At 46.6% G+C, this 20,825-nt stretch overlaps 1 protein-coding gene across 2 annotated transcripts in view; it reads left to right on the forward strand.

The window, feature by feature from the left end:
• The first annotated feature begins 6,078 nt into the window (after nt 1–6,078).
• LPAR3 (lysophosphatidic acid receptor 3) overlaps nt 6,079–20,825 on the forward strand; it is a 38,271-nt gene continuing 23,524 nt past the window's right edge. Inside the window, exon 1 of one of the 2 annotated variants that reach the window (XM_034780036.1) lies at nt 6,079–6,245. The gene's annotated coding sequence lies outside the window, so the exon portion shown is untranslated. Of the gene's footprint in view, nt 6,246–6,645; nt 6,708–20,825 lie in introns of those variants that run through there. The other variant, XM_034780037.1, reaches the window with a different exon arrangement.

The raw sequence follows: 20,825 nt of genomic DNA on the forward strand, positions 1-20,825 counted from the left end.
TAATATTGTGGGTAAAGTTAAGTAGATAACATGATAAATGTGATTCAACAACTACAATAAGTGGCTACTTAAAGGTTTACTTTCCCACTTACACATACTGCCACTGTGTTCTGGGAGATAGGCAATGGCACCACCATTTATCAGCAGTCCCTTAATTTGGGCTCCGTGATTCTGACCTCTCTTGTGCTCAATCCCATTGATATTAATGGCTGTTCCAAGCAAACGTCCAAAAGCAGAACGTGGCCCTCAGTGTTATTTTCCATAGGCCAAATCCTGGAGTCTTTACTGAGGCAAATGTCAATTGACTTCAGTGGGATTTTGCTTGAGAAAGGTCCTGGGACATTGACTCCTTTTGCAATTTGGCCAGAGTTAGTAGCTGTAGAATCAATTGCTGTTTTTGTGGAGAGTCTATTTAAAGAGACACTTTGAGGTCAATTTCAGGTTTCTACACACATGCATTCTTTTTTGCAAAACCCAAGGGCAAGTGAAAAGTTTCCATTAAATTGTATGTACGTATTTTTTTTTAAGAGACACTGCCAGCTCCATCTAGTTTTAAACAGACTGATGTTCTGAGGCCACTTGGAAAATCAGCCTATCCTGCACTTACACATGGAACATGGTCCACTGGAATGCTCCAGACTTGGACTGTTGGTCCTGCTGGATTTCCCACTGTGAATAAGAGAAGCAGCTCCAGCAGAAGCCAGGAGGATTAGGACACCTTCTGATCTGAAGTAACCCCTAAGGATAACCTCTGTGTCTGTGGCATCTTTGCTACTTTGACTTTTGGACCTGAGTGAGGGGAGAAATCCAAGGTTTGGATTTGGAAGAGGGTCTTGAGCTGCCTTTTCCCCCAAATGGCCACCATCTAGAGTTTAGATGATTACTCAAACATTGGGTACAAATAGGCAGCTGTAGAATTTTCATCCTCCTCTTGTATTGTATGAGTAGACGCGTTTTTCTTTGCATATACCCTACTCTGTGTGCTTTAGCAGCAGCCACCGCACCACTCATCAACATTTGAGGCCTAGAAAGGTGATCGCATCTGTTGATTCTGTAGTCAATAGAAGACACACAATGAAAAACTGTAACCCAGTATGTTGTCTGCCATGGCGAGAGAACCTGAGGTCTGCCTCAATCTCCATTTTCCATGTTGTAGCACATTGATTGCTACCTGCCAAATCTTTGGCCTAGATAAATATTTATTTCCTTTTAAAGGTCAAGAAATGTGGGACTGGGTTGACCTAAGGAATGCAGAACATTCTAATGGTTCTTTTCAGAACTTGATTTCTATAATGTGGTAATAAAGCTTTTTCCTCCCGTATTGATTTTTTTATTGTATTTGTTACTAGCTAGATTATTGTTTGACCCATAACACATTAGAGCAGGTCACTAATGTATTGCAGAAACCAATTTGTGCCTTTTACCACCTGCCCTTTTTTGTTTTAAGGAAAATATGGAATAGTCCTTTATCAATTGAGCTACATTACTGAAGCTCATCATCAGCTTTTTCATTTTGTGAAGTTAGAAACTGAACTCAGAACTTGGCACATGCCAGCTCTTAATTCTATACTTTAATATTAAAACTTTAAATCAGAAGCTGTACTATAAGTAAGTGCTCAGGCTGAGTGCTGCGGAGGTGATGCACAATATTGGTGGAGGGTGGGCAGGGCGACATTAATATAACCATTTGCTAGGGGCCTGGGAATGAGCTTTCATTTCCAGTTGTCTTTGTATGTTCTGGAAATAATGGATTCTGTTTATCACAGGTAGGAATTGGACAGGAGTGGGGAGGGAGAAAAATGGAAAGGAAGTGAGAAGATGGGCAAAGTGTAGAGAATTGGAAAGTAGAGAATAGTGGAAAGAGGGGGAGATTGAGGAAGGTGAGAGGAAGAGATGAGCATGGGAAAGTGAGGGGAAAAAAAGACATGGGAAGTTGTGTGTGGTGGGGAGATAATGAGGGAAGATGAAGAGTCTGATGGATTAGCTCTTGATTTCCTCTAATGATGGGTAGAACTTGAAACAGGTTGCTTAAGGTTCAAGCATGATAGCTTTCATTGTGACAATCTGCTCTCAAGCTTCCACCAAATCTTTAACAAACTCTAGGTTTTTATAGTGTGTCCATCACCATCATGTCTGAGCACCTGAATTTAGAAAAGACATTCTACAAGACTTCCTTCTCTTCCCATGGGTGCTGAATAATTGAGAATTAAGGTCCCAATCCTGCAAACGTGCACGTGAGTAACCCCATTGAGCTCACTGGGACTGTTCATGTATGAAGTTATTCACATGCATAAATGTTTGCAGGATGGGGGCTTATGTCGTTAATCTCTTAGTTAAATCAGATCTCCTTTCACCATTATGTCTCTGACGTATCCTGTTGGTAGATGCTTCCATTTTAGAATGCCAAAGCTTGTTTCTGTATTCATTTTAGCTGCCGGACTACTGTGGTTTTGGATCTGATGGCTTCTCTAATTAGGTTTCTATGTGTGACAATGCGGTTCTGGCGGAACCCAACTGAGAGTGCCAACTCAGGACAAATTGCTCAAACAGGGCAGTTACAGCCCAAGGCTGGGGTTTTTTCCACCTCTAAGGCAAACCAAACCAGCCAGACTAAGAGGACTTCAGTCTCACCCCACTGGCTAACTGCAAGTCTCACAAGCAATCTCCTTAGATACTCCAGTTTCCCAGTATTACCACCAGTACCACTCGTTATGGGGACAAATGGTTATGAAAACCAATACCCCAGTAAAAGAAAAAGGTTCTCCTGATCCCAAAGGACCAAGCCCCAGATCCAGGTCAATATACAAATCAGATCTTACCCACAAATCACGCTGTTGCCAATCCCTTAGAATCTAAAATCTAAAGGTTTATTCATAAAAGGAAAAAGATAGAGATGAGAGTTAGAATTGGTTAAATGGAATCAATTACATACAGTAATGGCAAAGTTCTTGGTTCAGGCTTGCAGCAGCGATGGAATAAACTGCAGGTTCAAATCAAGTCTCTGGAATACATCCCCCGCTGGGATGGGTCCTCAGTCCTTTGTTCAAAGCTTCAGCTTGTAGCAAAGTTCCTCCAGAGGTAAGAAGCAGGATTGAAGACAAGATGGAGATCAGGCATCAGCCTTATATAGCCTTTTCCAGGTGTAAGAACACCTCTTTGTTCTTAAATTACAGCAACATGGAGTCTGGAGTCACATGGGCTAGTCCCTGCATACTTTGCTGAGTTACAAGGCGTATCTGCCTTCTCTCAATGGGTCCATTGTATAGCTGATGGTCCTTAATGGGCCATCAAGCAGGCTAGGCAGAGCTAATCTCAGCTTGTCTGGGATGTCACCCAGAAGCATAGCATAAGTTTGCCATACAGACAGTATAGAGCCAATATTCATAACTTCGACTACAAAACTGATACACACATATAGACAGCATAATCATAACCAGTAAACCATAACCTTGTCCTAGACACCCCATTTGACCCCCTTTATACAAGATTTGGGTGCCACTACAGGACCTTGGTTGCAACAATGATCTATATGGTCCCAGTTTATGTCAATAACGTCACACTATGGTGTCATTTTCTCTTGCTTTCCTTCAATGTAATGGTGTTACAGAGGGAAGGAAGCTGTAAATCCAGCCCTTGGTATTCTAGCTTAGCTGCTCACAAGGTTTTCTTTTAAGTTAACTGTAACTTCTGTTTCCATGGACCTAATGATGTTTTCTGGAGGTGAACCTGTGGATTCCAGCTCTGGTGTCCAGTTGTATTTAAACAAGAAACCTAAGGTCTTACTTATTTTTTTCTATCTTCTGAGTCCTGAGCAATAGCAAAGAGTAAAAACAAAAACAATGAACAAAGTTTGTCTTTCTTATGCAGACTTCAGTCATTGTTTCTTGTGGCTATATTGTTAGTGTTTTGATTTTTACAAGGTGGTATAAGCCTATGCTATGCTACTGCATTCCTCCTGCTGTCCTAGCCTGATGTTCAGAAAGGATTTCCAAGAGACACAACTTCAGTTATGCTGGGAGAGGTGTGGGGGTAGAAGGACTCTATCACGGTGCCCTTAAAAACCGTTTATATCCTAGATGCCAACGCAGGACCTATCCCTGAATTCTTATTGCCTTAGAATCAATAGTCTCAGAAAAGCTTGGTTTATAACTGGATTGTTCTCTAGGGATGAAATTGAACCCAGGGCAGTAAGCTTGTGTAAAAACCTTCCACCCTTTGAGCCCTTAACCTTGGGTTTGAGTGATGGATAGGGCCTTGCATGCCACCCTTGTCGTCGTCATCACTCAAATTAAATGCAGAGTAGTAGTGAGCTAAGGGGTGAAAACATTATCTACATGGTAATTTTATATTGCACAATAAGGTGACAATTATTAGCCCTTCATCTCTGCCAAGTGCTTTGTTATGTTTGTAATCATTAACTAATTAAAAACAATACAAGTATCTTTTACAGCAGGGGATCCCACATCTTTTCATAGGGTGTACCACACCTTGATAGCAAGATTGCTGTGCATGCACCTCCCCTCCTACTGGAGATCACATAACATCCCTGTGACAACCACAGCCATTGCTGTGGGAAAGTAATATTAGCAAAGTGTTGAATGTAATTGTAGCATCTTTAAATGCAATTTAGCAGCGGGAAACAAGGAGCAGGGCCAGCACCATGTGAGCAGCCACCTCCTCACTGCAGACTACCACCTACTGTTTCAAAGGATAAATAACAGATCTCAAAGTAAGCCAGAACATTTTGATGTATAGTTTTTATTTTCTAGTTGTTTAATTTCCACGGAGTATGCATTTTCTCAGTCCCTCTTCTCCCCCCCCCCCCCCCCCTCAGGGCAGTAATCATGCCCCATCCATTTTAGAAATGGACTGGAGAATATAATGAAGGGAACAATCCTATAGGAGCTGGGGGGCAATGGACTTTTTCATCTCTGCCCTATGTTCTCTGGGTCAGGGCTAAGGCTTACAAATTAGCAGATCACTTTGGAAAACACAGGCTTTTATCCCATTTGTAAAATTAGTTGCTGCTAGGTACCCACCTTAAAGATCTACACAGGACTGTTCTGGAGTGGAAAGTATCTTCTTCCCTCCTCCTAGGTCCGTAGATGGAGACCCATTGTTCAGTATTTCAATGAGAAGTCTTAGGCTGCCTCTACACACTGGAGAGACAAGGTGGGTGAGTATCAGAGGGGTAGCCGTGTTAGTCTGAATCTGTAAAAAGCAACAGAGGGTCCTGTGGCACCTTTGAGACTAATAGAAGTACTGGGAGCATAAGCTTTCGTGGGTAAGAACCTCACTTCTTCAGATGCAAGGTGGGTGAGGTAACGTCTTTTATTGAACCAACTTCTGTTGGCGAAAGAGACAAGCTGTGGTGTTTACACAGGTCTCTTTCTTTACATGCCATTCCTTTGTGGTTCATCTCCCTGCAGTGGGAGACCTCCTTCACTACAGGCTCTTGCTGTCTTGTATTTTCGCAAAAAGTAAATTTCCTCTCATCCTAACTCTGGAGAATAGTGATGGCTTTGAGTTTATGGAGCCCCCCCCCCCCGACCTTACACCTCACAGAGGACAGTGCTAGGAGCTCTGGGTAGGAGAGAGCTAGACCTGTTCCACTTTCCTGCTCTGCTCGATCTGACTCCAGCTGCCCCTGGCAAAGCCTGATGTCCCTCACTACCTTCACCACCCCCCTGCAAGGAAGGCTGGGCTTTGGATACTTGGGCAGGGACTGAAAAGCATCCCAGAAGGTGGCTGTGGGGGTGTCAGGGAACCTGCTGCCGCGGGAGGCCCATTTAACCTAGGGGCGCCAGGCTTGGCTTGGAACACCCTGGTGAGGGGGCATCTGCCCCGTGCAATGCCCTTGGCCACTAGAGAAGGTGCAGCGTTTCCCGCCCTCTCCGAGCTGGGTAGAACGCCCCGCGCTTCCACGGGCCAGGCAGCCCCAGCTCCCTGAGCGCCCCCAGAGAGCCGGCGTGGGCAGCGCCGCGAGGGTTAACTCCCCCGCCTGGGCAGTCAGCCCCGCCGGCGGGGCCGGGCTGCGAGGGGTGAGCGCAGCCAGCTCACGCCCCCGGCCGGAGCCGGGCGCTGCTGCCAAACGCGCCTGGCTCTGCAAAGGCAGGCGGCCCCCGCCCGTCCTGCCCCCGCCCCCTTCGCGGGATGCCCGGGCCGGCAAGGGGCGGGCAGATGCCGGGCTCCCACCAGCGGGGCACGCGGGACGGCGACTGAACCCAGCAGGTGGCCGGCCGGCGGTGAGTAGCGGCGGTGGCAGGAGGTGCCGGGGCCGGGCCGGGCTGTAGGATCCGCTAGCACAGCTGCGGAAAGCCCCCCTGGGCAGGGGCCGCGCGGCGTCCAGCTGGGGCGTTGCCTGGCCGGCGGGCGCTGCTCCGCGGGGACTTGCCGTGGGCAGGCGGGCGGGGGCTGCTCGGGGAGTGGGATGTGCTGTGCACCTCTCCGGGGCAAGTCACAGCGCGCCGTGGAGAAGGGTGTAGGGGGGGGGGGGGAGTCGTGCCCCCAGTGAAGTCACTGGCAAAACACCCATTGGCGTCAGTGGGGCCCCAAATCCCCTGTCACTGGCTGAAACTTTCAAATCCAGGCATGGGGGCTAACCCTCCTCCGGTATTACATTGGGACGGAGCTGTGAACCTAGATCCCCCCGGCACTGCTTTGAAAAGCCCAACCTTCGCCTATTGTGCCTTGGCTGTCAAACACAGGTAGTGGCTGATCTGTCCGCGGAAAATTGACCACCAAAATCTCTCCTGCTGCAAAATGCAGTTTGTTATTAGTTATTGTAGTCAGTTGTGATACCACAGTGATGGGTGCAGTATAAGAACCTGGATAGCTAGAACAAATAGCTCAAGCAATGCAATGGGTAATCAATACCTGCTCTCAGATAGCTTTAATATCTGTGCTCTGATATCTAATCACCTGTAATTCTAGACACATTGTTCTGCAGTGTTTTGCCTATTGTCAAGTTAGATAAGCATTATCTCACTAGGAGGAGCAAGTATTTTGCACCTTACTTCAAACCTATCTTTCTGAAAAGCCTGTCCTGATACTGGCAGCAGGGGTGGCACATTACAAGAGTACCTTTGTGATAAATTTATTAATGCTATGACTATGAAATAAACTACTTAGTGTAAGCACTCGATTAAGCCATATTAGCAAAATGTGTGCTTCCTGTGTTGACCTGTTGTTAAGAATAAATGAATAATTTAAAATGATGATGTGAACTAATGTACTGTGAAATCTATACCACTTACTGGTGAATGGAAGGGCAAGTCACTTATGGGACTCATTGTTTTAAAGACTTATACTCACTAGCATCAGTGTGAAATTGCAGTTCTTTGTTTACAAATTATTGCATGATTTGGCGCAAATAACTGTTGCAACACTCTTACCATCACTGGTGACTGATTAGTTTACACAACGTAACGTAAATATGACCATGTATTTTTCGGTTGTCTATTATGCAAATATTTGAATTTACAGGTATCACATTTCCACAATTCATGCATCAGACTAGTCACTACAATATTATGTTAATTAAAAATGTTATTTTACTCCAAATAAAATGTTTTAGCTGTTTTAGATAAATTGCTTCTTCAGGTTTGGGCTTCATAAAAGAATGTGGCAACTCTCCACAAATGAAAAGTAAATTGAAAAAAAGCAATGACATTAATTTACTATATGTGTTTGTCAAGGGTGTACTTGAGAAAACATTGCTTCTTCATATTTTGTTTTTCCCTGCAATGGAGGGTCAGGCAGGTAGGCATATTTTCCATCCTGCTGGAATGAAAATTTAGAAGAGAACATTGTAAGGGCTGTAATACATTGCTTCTTACACTTGGAACGCTGTTTAATCCAGAATGGCCATTTGTAGCCAGACGTGTAACTTTTGTGCTGTAGCACTGAGAAAACTGGCACGCATTTTGGTTTTTGTCCTCCTTTATGCAGTTCTCAGAAGTATGACAGAAAATACAGCAAAACAAACCCTGTGATATGGTACAAAAATGAGAGTTGGCTAGGTCACCCTCAATGTTTTTTATTTTAATTTCAGTGCAATTTAATCAGGACCATTCGGCAACAATGAGACAGCTGCTGTCAGCATGAAGGGATCTTATTTATTGGTTGTTTTTTTTTCAGTAATGCGAGAAGGGGTGTTGGAATAATTTGTACAGTGGGGGTGCCAAGAGCCACTGAACCAAACTGTAAATGCTGTATCTGATGGAAACCACTTCAAGCTAGGGAGTACAGTAGCACCCCTAGTTCTAGCATCTATGAATGTGAGAGACCTGTGTGTTTAAAAACCAGATTATGCATGCCTGCCCTCTTGATGCTATTGTGAAGTCCAGTCATTTCTGTGTCTTCCCCCCCACCCCCGTGCAAACAATTGTACATTATCAGCTACGCAAATACAGCTTCTGAGTTCGATGGATCAGTGCTGCACAGGACACAAATCAAGACAGTGTTTTCCCTTGCATGGATGTGATGTAGCAGAAGATAGACACAGTAAGACAAAATCTACAGGGAGTTGTTTTGGAAAATGATTTGCATATTTTTATCGTCCTTTTGTTTTTTTGTTTGTCTTTTGGCATGTAAGGAAAAGTTATCTGTTTCTCCCTGAGCTATAGTTATTCTCATAATAAGTCAGATTTATGGTCATATATCTTCTGATTTCAAATGACCTGATTCTGAGCAAAAGCCAGAGCTGAGGAGACATGCATGTTATGTCACCTACAATTATGTACCTACCATAGATCAGAGTCAGCTCCTTGAGGGATGATAAAAAGCAACCCTATCCAAAGAATCATGTTTGTACTGATTACATTTTCTTTTAAGGGAGGCTTTGTTTCTGGCTGGGTTGGGTGTTCATTGTACATTAGTTATGCACAAAACAGTAAATAATTAATTTAAAAAATTAGAATTGTTGATCATCAGTAAGCTGGGCAGAAAGTTCTGAAGGACAGAAGAACAGAATGGTATGTGAGCTCTACAGCTTGAAAGCCAGAGGACAGGTATTTGTAAAACATGCCTGAAAAAATTTAACAAAATATAAAAGCTGTCTGATTGGCTTTTAAATATTTAAAATGCTGTGATTGTTTCCACATTTAAAGGATAGCCTGCCAGCTCCTTTCAAAGCCCCATTTGGGAAGACTTTAAATGAAAGCTTTGCTATGAAGTTTTTATTTTGGACTCCGTATGGAGACTTCCTAAACCATAATTTCAGAAGATCTTAAATTACCAAAGCCTGGAACCTAATCTTGTGGTAACTAGTGAGTTACTGGGTATCTGCCCTTAACAGCTTTCCGTAGTGGATCAGGGCATTGCAAATGACTCTGATAAGGTAGCTTTAAACTAGACAGTAATAAAGTTTAAAGGCTCAAAGAGCCTAAACTTCAGACTAGCTCTGCCCTGGTAACACTATTTTAAATGTGCCTTGCAGCTCTAGACCTTCCATCGTCTGCAACTTCCCATAAAGGAACAGAAGTATCATAAGCACTTTCCACTTGAATCCCAATAATGTTGCTACCCGAATTAATGATTTATATCTATCAGTCTTCTGCACGAATTTCTGTGGGTGGCTGGTAGCATTGCTTTGACAACCCATGCAATTACATATTTAGTTTTAGATCTTTAATCTCTCTTGGGAGAGAATAGGGTATGGAAACCGAATAGTCTTTTCTTAAGGCTCTTTGTTGACTCGCCATATCTTGGGTACAATACAAGGCTGTTTGGTAAATAATAAAACCTCAGATGTTAGGCACCAAAGGCAATAACTCAGGGACAAGTGACTTATGCTGCTCATACATACAAATCCATATGGCATCACAATTTGAACTATTAAAGAAAAAAAGTATCCTTTAAAAAACTGCATTACCCCAGAAATGCATAGGGCTGTCATAGGAATCTAGGGCTCTCTAATTAGAAAATAATTCCAAATTAATATTACATAGGTGAAACATTTTAATGGAAACAGCAATAAAGCTATTCAAAATTGGACATAAAAAGGTTAGCTGCTCATGCAGTAAGAGCTTAAAATATTATCTGGTTACACTTTTTACAGCCCTTTTGTTTTCCAATTTGTGCAAGCTGGGTTTTTTAAAGTAATGCTTTTTAAAAAGTATATTCCCAGTTGCATGAAAAATGGACTGAGTATCACAAAATCCCAACCACAGGGAATTCTAAGGGCATCAACTTAGATGCTAAAAATGATCTTCTGAGATCCTGTGCTTCTCTCTAGATTCTTCCATAAAAAGGTCTTGTCAACTCCCAAGGATAGTAACATAGAAAAGCCGTTATTGTAGCTTCTGAGACATTCCTGGATGAATTTACATGTGTTTTTTTAGTTCCAGATGGATAGGTCATGATTTTTGTAAATTGAAACTTGGGTTTTGAGACTTTCTCTCTCAGTAGTACTTGTAATCTATTGATTGCTTTTTAAATTAACTTGATCTTTTAAAAATAATCAAACAAACCCCAAAGTGTTTACCTCTTTAAATTCCCTGTTATGGTTACACATTAACATTTTTGGCTTCTGCTGCATTACACACCCTTCTTTGTTCTTTTTGAGCTGAATGCATTTCTTGGGTTATTGGTGCAATCATACTGCTGGGTTATTTCATATGCAATTTCAGACGTGTGCAGGTGGAGTTTAGAAAATGCATTAGCTCACACTTAGGTAAATGGATATTGTTTTTATATGTAGATTGAACAGCGTGGTTCCTACCAGTCTTCATTTATCCAAACTTCAAAAAAATTGGTTTTTGAAACCAATCTCAGGAGGAGGGCATTCTATAATGTATTTACAACATTGGAAATTAAAGGAGCCATGGCATCAATTTTCTAACCAGAAAAATAAAGGGCAGCTTGCAGACTGAAAGCACATTATATATTTGTGAAGTAGAAGAGGCAGAAAGCTCCTTTTTCTGGGAATGACTATGCAAGCCAGATCTCTCATTGAGGGAGCACTCCCTAAGGCATAACCTGAAGTTGTGACAATAACAATTTGGACAATGATTGCCTAGGGTAGGGGTCGGCAATGTTCGGCACGCAGCTCGCCAGGGTAAGCACCCTAGCGGGCCGGGACAGTTTATTTACCCGTTGACGCAGCAGGTTCGGCTGATTGAGGCCCCCACTGGCCGCAGTTCGCCGTCCCGGGCCAATGGGGGCGGCGGGAAGTGGCGCGGGCCGAGGGATGTGCTGGCTGCAGCTTCCTGCCACCCCCATTGGCCCGGGATGGCGAACCGCGGCCAGTGGGGGCTGCGATCGGCCGAACCTGCCGCGTCAACAGGTAAATAAACTGGCCTGGCCCGCTAGGGTGCTTACCCTGGCGAGCCGCGTGCCGAACGTTGCCGACCCCTGGCCTAGGGAATCTCTTCAGTAATAATGTTCTGAGCTCCATCTGCATCACCCTGTTAACATTTTTCTCAGTTTTACCTTTACCCACATATGTGGCTGGATATTATTGGTGCTCAGCACTGCTTTGCAAGCTCCAATGACAGCTTAATTAGAAGGACCATGAGGTATGAGAGTTCAGGAGACTTATCCCAGCTATTGGGCCAAAATAGAGAGACAACTAGGTGCCATAAATAATAGTTTCTATTTGTGAAGCACATTTCTTTATTGGATTTCAAAGTGCTTTATATATGTCTCTATTTTATATAGATATCCCCATTTTACTGATGGTGAAACAGAGACACAGAGAGGTTAAGGATTTGATGGAGGACACATAGTGAGTCTGTCACAATTGGGAATAAAACACTGTCTCCCAGCTCCTACTCTGGTGTTCTAACCACTTAACCACACTGAAGCTTTACAACAGCTCTTAAACATACTGGGACAATTTCCCCCCACATATATTCTGGTGATTTTAAATGGGATTAGGCTGGTGTAAATGGAATGAGAATTTGGCTAAATGTGCGTGAGAAGCTGATTTGGGCACTCTGTGTTTATCCAAACTATTATTGTAATGAGATTATCCGGAGTTACATTACATAGGTAAAAGAAAAGGGCTAGAAAACCCTCATGCTTCTGCTCATAAACCAAGGTCCAGCTGATGGGGGTTAGGAAGAAACCTCCTTGAGGGGCTGGTTATTACATGGCTGTGTCCTGTGAGGTTTCTTGCACTTTCCTCCAAAGCATCTGGCATTAGTCTCCATCAGAAACAGGATTCCTTTGCTCTAATCTGGTATAGCAATTCCTGTGTTCCTGTTAGATAATTGAAAGTGCATAGTTCTTTTTTTCATCTTGCTGTATTGCTGTGTTATGGTCCTTCCAATATGGAAAAAAATCCTATTGAGCAACATGTACTACTGCTGAAGGTAATGCTCAATCCGGAAAAAAAAAACACTGAAGGTATTGAGCTCTAGAAATTGGTGGTTTGACCTCAAAATATGATATGCTATAATGATCTTCCTATTGAACGAGGAAATAGGGATGACATAATTTTCAACTCATGACTGCGGTGTAGACCTAGTGCAGGCTTCCTCTTGCCAAAAATTGAGAACATCCTCAAATTAAGAACTGTAGGAAGGAGACCCTTTATTTTGAGAAGGTGTGTGTGTGTGTGTGTGTGTGTGTGTGTGTGTGTGTGTGTGTGTGTGAGAGAGAGAGAGAGAGACTATTCAGAACTAGCATAAGAAGGCAGATTTCTAGGCACATAAACATGACCTTTTGCACTTTTTTTATGTGTTACGGTGGATGGAAAATGCTCCATCCTTCTTGAGATTTTTTTTTTTTTTAAAGAAGCTGTAAAATATCAAATACTCAAAGGGCATAAATGTGCACTAACTTCTTAAAGCATTGTTGTCATGTTAAACCAGCCTTGTCAAAAATTACTTGCAACTAGACAAGCCATAGCCACAACATCTCCCCTCATCAGCCTCTTTTTGGTCTCCCACCACCTAAATATCTTCCAATCTTATCTGGTAACAGTGCTAAGCAAGTAAATTAGAGGTCACATCTACACTAGGTAAAAAGGTGCATTTTAAACAGGTTAACTAACGTGTTTAATATGTATTAAATACTGTGAAGACAAGTACGTTGTTGTTGTTAGCTGGTCAATCAGTGGGGAATCAGCCAGTGGGAGTCAAAGGATTGAGTTTTCTTTGTATTCACCCAGCTCCTGGGCTGGGTGTTCCTTTTCTCTACCCATTCTTCCCAGTTGGCCATCCTACCATGTTATTCAGCATGGAAGGGCAGTTGAGATGTTCCCCCAACTCATCCATTGTTCATTCTCAATTTCCTCTGGTTAACAAGGTTCCCTGCTTTTCAATTCTTCAGCCTCTCCCTCACATTGAGCTCTCTTTCTCCTGATTCCTGCTTGTGATTTTTGTGTGTGCGGGGGGAAGTAATGTGTAGGGAGGACAGAACCAGACTGGCAGTGTTACAGTAGCATGCATATGGCTCCTGTGACCATGGCAATAATAGGCAGAGAGGAAGGGGGGGTAAGAGGAGAAGAGGTATAAAAGCATAAAGGTGTGCTTTGGTGAAAGGGGCAAGGGCAGGCCTTAGTTTGAATTTTCTTTTTTTTTCCTTTGGGTACTCTGGAAAGTGGTAATCTAGCCTATTCCACTAGTTTACAGCCTGGGCGTATGGCACCTTTACTTACAAGCTGTTGAATAAACCACAAAGTGGCGAGTGCTGTGGAGTGACAGTCTGCACCGTGCCCTGGTGAGCTCTGCAAAGTTCCATTCCCCTCACACTCTTCATGCCCGACTTTTCTGGAGGTTTTAACCTGAGTCCAGTCTGGAGCATTGGTCTCCAGCTCTGCTGCATGGCAGTGAATTATTGCATTGATATTTAGTTTAGGGCAGTGTTTATAAAGCGGATGGTGATCAGAAGAGGTGGGGCGGGGCCGTGGGGGAAGGGGTGGAGTGGTGGCGGGGCCTGGGTCTGAGCGGCTTGGGGGTCCATGAAAAAAATTAAATCAAAATGTAGGTTCTCGGGTTGCTAAAGTTTGAGAAACGCTGATCTAGTTTGACCTGCACATCACAGGCCACAGACCATCACCCACCCACTTATGTAATAGGTCCATAACCTCTGGCTGAGTTACTGAAGTCCTCTTGACTATAAAGGCTTCAAGAACAGCGAATCCATCATTTACTGTAGTTCAAATCAACAAGGGACCCGTGCCCCGTGCTGCAGAGGAAGGTGAAAAAGCTCCAGGGTCTCTGCCTATATGACCTGGGGGAAAATTCTTCCCCCACCCCAAATGTGGTGATCAGTTCGGTCCTGACCATATGGGCAAGATCCACCTGCCAGACACCTGGGAAAGAATTCTCTATAGTAACTCAGACTCCTCCCCTCTAATGTCCCATCTCCGTCCGTTAGCAATATTTGTTAATAGCAGTCACAGATGAGCCATAGGCAATTGTAGGCAACCTCATCATACCATCCCTTCCATAAATTTTCCAAACTCCGTCTTGAAACAAGTTCAGTTTTTTTTGTCCCCACTACCCCCCTTGGAAGGATGTTTCAGATTTCGCTCCTCTGATGGTTAGATATCTGTGTCAAATTTCATACCTAAACTTATTGATGACCAGCTTATATTCATTTGTTCTACTTTGAGTGATTCCTCATATCGATTCCAATTAGGTGTGCACGCACTGTATGCACAGTCGTTGGAAAGTTTTTCCTCTAGCAGCACCCGTCGGGTCGGCTGTGGAGCCCTCTGGAGTGGCACCTCCATAGTGTTCTATATATGACCCTGCCAATCCGGTGCCTCCTCAGTTCCTTCTTACCGCCAGTGATGGTCGTTGGAACTTTGGCGTCTTGCTCAGCAAGTTCTTCACGTTTCCCTAGCTCTGTTTACTTTAGTGTTTGTTTCCTTAGTTAGTTTAGTTAGTTATTAGTTAGTGTAGTGTTAATAGTTCATTGTCGGGAGTTGGGGGGGTTCCCTTTCACCCCAACCACACTCTCCCAGGGCATGCCTAAGTCCCAGGGGTTCAAACCCTGCAAGTCCTACTACAAGCCTATGCCAATGGGCGACCCCCATGACGCTTGCTTAAAGTGTCTGAGGGAAACCCATCAGGTGGATAAGTGCAGGATTTGCAAAGGGTTTTGCCCGAGAACAGAAGAGGAGCAGGACTTTAGACTGAAGCAGCTCCTCATGGAGGTGGCACTTAGACCGCAACCAGCATCAGTGCAGCGGGACCCGGCACCAAGTTCATCAGTGCGTAGTGTCCCGGCAGCGGCAGAGACGGCACCGCAGAAACATTCTGGATGAGACCCACGGCACCTCCGCTCTGCAGTGCAGAAGCAATCGGAGGCAACTCGGCACCGGTCCCATTCCCGGGGTCAGAAGCGGCACCGGAAACAAGTGAGGAGTGGTTCCCCAACTTGAGGACCCAATCCCTTGGAACTGGCCAATGGGGCATGTGCCAGGGAAGAGCTCCCAATGCAGAAAACTTCGGAGCCAGCACCATCAACTTTGGTCCCGCAAGGGGGGCAGTTGAGTCTGGTGCAATTGGACTCACCGTGTCAGGTGGTGGAGGAGGTACAACTGCCTTCCACCCCAGACACACTTGAGGCCACAAAAGACCTCGTAGACATGATGGCACCACGGTTCCCTGCCCTTTGCGCCAAGCTCCCGATGCCACAGCATGCGGCACCATCCTGCGGAAAGCCTGCAATGCTCCTCCCCTCATCGCCATTGCGGACAAGATACTGCTTGGACTCGCGGCGCCAATCAGTCTCGCGGCACTGGGTGCACTCATGGTGCCAATGTGACTTGTGGCACTGCTCCAGGTCTCGCCAGCGCTCCTGTTCATGGCGTCGATCACTGTCATGCAGCAGTTCCCGGTCCCGACGGAGTCCGTCTCGGGACTGTTCCAGGTGATCGCGCAGGCCCCACTCGCGGCACCACTCTCCAGCCTTGCGGCACCACTCGCTGGCCCAACAGCACTCAGCACCGCCCTGGCTCTCATGGTCTCGGTCCACGTCTTCAGGCTCGGAGACGGGATCTAAAGTCTTGGAGCTGGCCCGATGCAAGCCAGCAAAGGGCAGACCAGACGGGCGTGTAGCACCATGGCCCACACTATGGCAGGGGCCAGCAGAGTGGCCATTTTGAACTCCTTGGGTGTACCACCAGGCTCAGGGCACCCAGACCAGGGGCTCCCGCTCGGTGGCGTCCGAGGCAAGGGTCCTGGAGGCAGCAGCCAGCCATCCCACCCCGAGGGATGCGGAGGAGCTACCAGCCATACCACCTCCCCCGGAGCCCATCTCCGTTCCTCACCCTGACCCTGGGGTGGCTGACCCTGGATTAGAGGCAGGACAGGAGGTACCGGAGGACCAGGAAGATCAGGAAGGTTCCCCCTCTGGCCTCCTCGTCTTCCTCCCTGGATGAGGCTGTGGCGGGCACCTCCACGCCTCCCCCTATAGATAGCTGTGCTACCAGGAGCTCCTATGGAGGGTGGCACAGACTATGAACCTGCAGGCGAGGAGGTGGTAGAGTCTGAGGATCCTATGGTGGATATCCTGGCACCAGAGGGACCATCTAGGATTGCTTTACCACTCATCAAAACTATCTAGGCAAATGCAAAGACCATTTATCAGACTCCGGCCTCCATCCCTCCCACTGCCAAGGGGTTGGAGAGGAAATATTTCGTCCCCTCTAAAGGGTACGAATATCTATTCACACACCCACAGCCCTGTTCCCTGGTGGTGGCTGCAGTGAATGAGGAGGAGAGGCAGGGGCAGCGAGCCCCAGCACTTGAGTCCAAGGATGCCAAGCGCCTGGATTTATTTGGGCGCAAAGTATACTCCACAGGGGGCTTGCAACTCAGGATTGCCAATCAGCAGGCAATCCTGAGTAGATACAACTTCAACTCCTGGAACTCTATGCTGAAGTTTAATAAATTCATACCATTAGAGTCCAAGGAGGAGTTTGGGGCTATTGTCGAGGAGGGCAAGGCAGTGACATGGACCTCTTTACAGGCCTCACGGGATGCTGTGGACTTGGCGGCGTGCATCTTGTCCTCAGGAATTGCCATGAGGCGTAGCTCATGGCTACAGGCCTCAGGGCTTCTGCCCAAGGTTCAACAAACTATGCAGGACCTGCCTTTCGATGGGGTGGGTCTGTTTGCTGAACAGACTGACTCCAGGCTGCATAGCCTAAAGCAGGGGTCGGCAGCCTTTCAGAAGTGGTTTGCCGAGTCTTCATTTAATCACTCTAATTTAAGGTTTCATGTGCCAGTAATACATTTTAACGTTTTCAGAAGGTCCCTTTCTATAAGTCTATAATATATAACTAAACTATTGTATGTAAAGTAAATAAGGTTTTTAAAATGTTTTAAGAAGCGTCATTTAAAATTAAATTAAAATGCAGAGCTCCCCGAACCGGTGGCCAGGACCCGGGCAGCGTGAGTGCCACAGAAAATCAGCTTGCGTGTGCCGCAGGTTACCTACCCCTGGCCTAAAGGATCCCAGGGCTACAATTAAATCCTTGGATATGCACACCGCAGCAACCCAAAGAAAGCCCTTTAAGCCCCAACAGCAACAGCGGTCATATCCTCCTCGGCCATGGCAGGATCCCTACAGACGCAGGGGCAGGAATGGCAGGTGCAAGCCCTCCCACCCTCAGTCTGGGCACCAGGCCCTGACTTTACTTTCATTGGGCTCAAAGCAGTCATTTTCAAGGTACACCCGAGGATGGAGCACCAGTCTCCATACCGGATCCTTCCCTGTGTTTTCTGAATAATCTATCCCTCTTCTACCGTGCTTGGTCCCAGATAACATCGGACCGCTGGGTCCTTCGCATGGGATATTCTCTCCAAATTTGCTCCTCCCCTCCCTCCTATCCCCCCTTCCCTGTCCCTCTTCAGGGACCCCTCTCACAAGCAACTCCTTATCCAGGGGTGCAATTGCTCCTCGCCACAGGGGCAGCGGATGAGGTTCCTCAGGAGCTAAGGGGAAAGGGATTCTACTCCCGCTATTTCCTAATCCCCAAGGCAAAGGGGGGGTCTCCAACCCATTCTAGACTTGCGAGGACTCAACGAATTCCTGGTGAAATTGAAGTTCCATATAGCCTCCCTGAGCATGATTATCCCTTCCCTGGATCCGGGAGACTGGTATGCCACCCTCGACATGAAAGACACGTACTTTCACATAGCCATTCGCCCCGCGCACTGGCAATTTCGAAGGATCATGGTCAAACACTATCAGTTCACGGTCCTCCCACTCGGTTTGACAACAGCCCCCCTGAGTTTTTCACTAAGGGGATGTCAGTCGTAGTAGCCTTCCTTTGCAAGAGATAGGTATATCCCTATCTCGATGACTGGCTACTCAGGGGGCGCACCAGGGAGCAGGTGGAATCTCCGGTCCGGTTCGTCAGATCTACTTTCGAGAGACTGGCCTCCTCCTCAATGTGAACAAGTCAACCTTGTCTCCGACCCAGAGAACAGAGTTCATCGGAGCAGTGCTGGACTCTGTGCAGGCACAAGCATTTCTGCCGGAGACACGATTCCAAGTCATGTCAAACATCATTCATGGCCTCAGGCGATTCCTGATCACTACTGCAAGGGGTTGCCTACATCTCCTCGGCCACGTGGCAGCCTGCACTGGTCTGGCATGCCCAGCTGAGGCTCAGACCTCTGCAAGCGTGGCTTGCGTCGGCCTATCGCCCGGGACACGACAACCTGGACTTAGTAGTGACGGTACCAGAGCACATACTCGAGTCCCTCCAATGGTGGCTCGACCCTCAGATAGTGTGTGAAGGAGTCCCCTTCAATAGCCCCCAGCCCTTCTTGTCCCTGGTAATAGATGCATCAGCTCTGGATTGGGATGCGCATTTGGGACATCTACAAATGCAGGACCTATGATCTTGGGACAAGCTCTGCCTTCCTATCAACATCAAGTTGCTCAGGGCGGTACATCTAGCATGCCAAGATTTTTGGGCCCGGCTGCAAGGCCAGTGTGTGGTAGTGAGGACAGACAACACCACTGCCATGTTTTACATCAACAAGCAGGGTGGAGCCCGTTCCTCCCCCTGTGTCGAGAAGCCCTCAGGCTCTGTGAGTTCTGCATAGCCCACTCCATTCACCTGCAAGCGTCCCATCTCCCAGGGGCTCAGAACGACTTGGCAGACCACCTCAGCAGATTGTTCCGCAATCACGAGTGGTCCGTCTGTCCGGATGTCATACACTCCATCTTCCAAAGGTGGGGGTTTCCCCAGGTTGACCTGTTTGCCACCTGCAGCAACAGGAAGTGCCCGATGTTCTGCTTCTTTCAGAATCACAGCCCAGGCTCAGTCATGGACGCATTTCTGCTACCCTGGGGAGGCTGCCTGTTGTACACTTTTCCCCCGTTCCCTCTGGCACACAAGGTTCTTCTCAAGGTCCACAGGGACAGAGCGGAGGTAATCCTGGTGGCATCGACAACGCTGGTACACCACTCTCTTGGAACTGTCAGTGGACACCCCGATTGTGTTGCCACTCCACCCCGACCTGCTCACTCAGAACCACGGTCGCCTGTTCCACCCAGACCTCAAGTCTCTCCATCTCACGGCTTGGAAGCTTCATGGTTAAACTCCATGGAACGTCTGTGCTCGGAACCTATAAGGGTGGTCCTACTTTGCAGGAGGAAACCATCCACCAGGGCCACTTATCTAGCTAAGTGGAAGAGGTTCACTTGCTGGTGTGCCCAGGATCACACACCTCCAATCCAGGTGCCTATACCATTCATCCTAGACTACCTTCTGCACCTAAAACAGCAAGGCCTGGGAATGTCATCCATCAAGGCACACCTCACTGCTATCTCAGCCTTCCACCCAGGAGTATTTGCCAACCCCATGGTGGGACATTTTTTTCAAGGGCCTGGAACGCCTCCATCCCCAGATTAGACAGCCAGACCCTGCGTGGAACCTTAACTTGGTCGTTTCCAAACTAATGGGTCCCCCGTTTGAACTGCTAGTTACTTGCTCCCTCCTCTATCTATCATACAAGGTAGCTTTTCTGGTCGCCGTGATCTCAACATGCAGGGTGTCTGAGTTGAAGGCCCTCACCTCTCACTCACCTTACACAGTCTTCCACAAGAATAAGGTGCAACTTAGGCCTCATCCGGCCTATCTTCCTAAGGTCGTGTCACATTTTCACACGAGTCAAGGCATATACCTGCCCGTTTTCTTCCCCAAGCCACATGCCAGTAACTGCGAGCAGAGGCTGCACTCTCTGGATGTTAGGCAGGCACTAGCCTTCTACATCAAATGCACTAAGCCATTCAGAAAGTCGAACCAGCTATTCATAGCGGTGGCAGACCGGATGAGAGGGCTCCTGGTATAATCACAAAGAATATTTTCCTGGATCACGTCCTTCATCTGCACATGCTATGAGTTAGCCAAAATCCCAGCGTCAGCTCTTATGGCACACTCCACACAGGCACAAGTCTTATCGGAGGCATTCCTGCCCCAAGTACCAATCCAAGAAATCTGCAGGGCAACAACTTGGTCCTCGGTGCATACGTTCACCTCTCATTACACCATCATCCAGCATGCCAGAGATGATGCAACTTTCGGCAGAGCAGTGCTCCAATCAGCGATTCCATAATTCTGACCCCACCACCTAGGGTAAGGCTTGGGAGTCACCTAACTGGAATCAATATGAGCAATCTCTTGAAGAAGAGAGAACAGTTGCTCACCTTCTCGTAACTGTTGTTCTTGGAGATGTGTTGCTCATATCCATTCCAATACCCACCTGCCTTCCCCTCTGTCGGAGTAGCCAGCAAGAAGGAACTGAGGAGGCGCAGAGTCAGCAGGGTCATATATAGTGCGCTATGGGGGTGCCACTCCAGGGGGCTCCACAGCCAACCCGACAGGTGCTGCTAGGGGAAAAACT

Source organism: Trachemys scripta, chromosome 8 (genome assembly GCF_013100865.1).
Source record: "Trachemys scripta elegans isolate TJP31775 chromosome 8, CAS_Tse_1.0, whole genome shotgun sequence".
Taxonomy (NCBI): Eukaryota; Metazoa; Chordata; order Testudines; family Emydidae; genus Trachemys; species Trachemys scripta.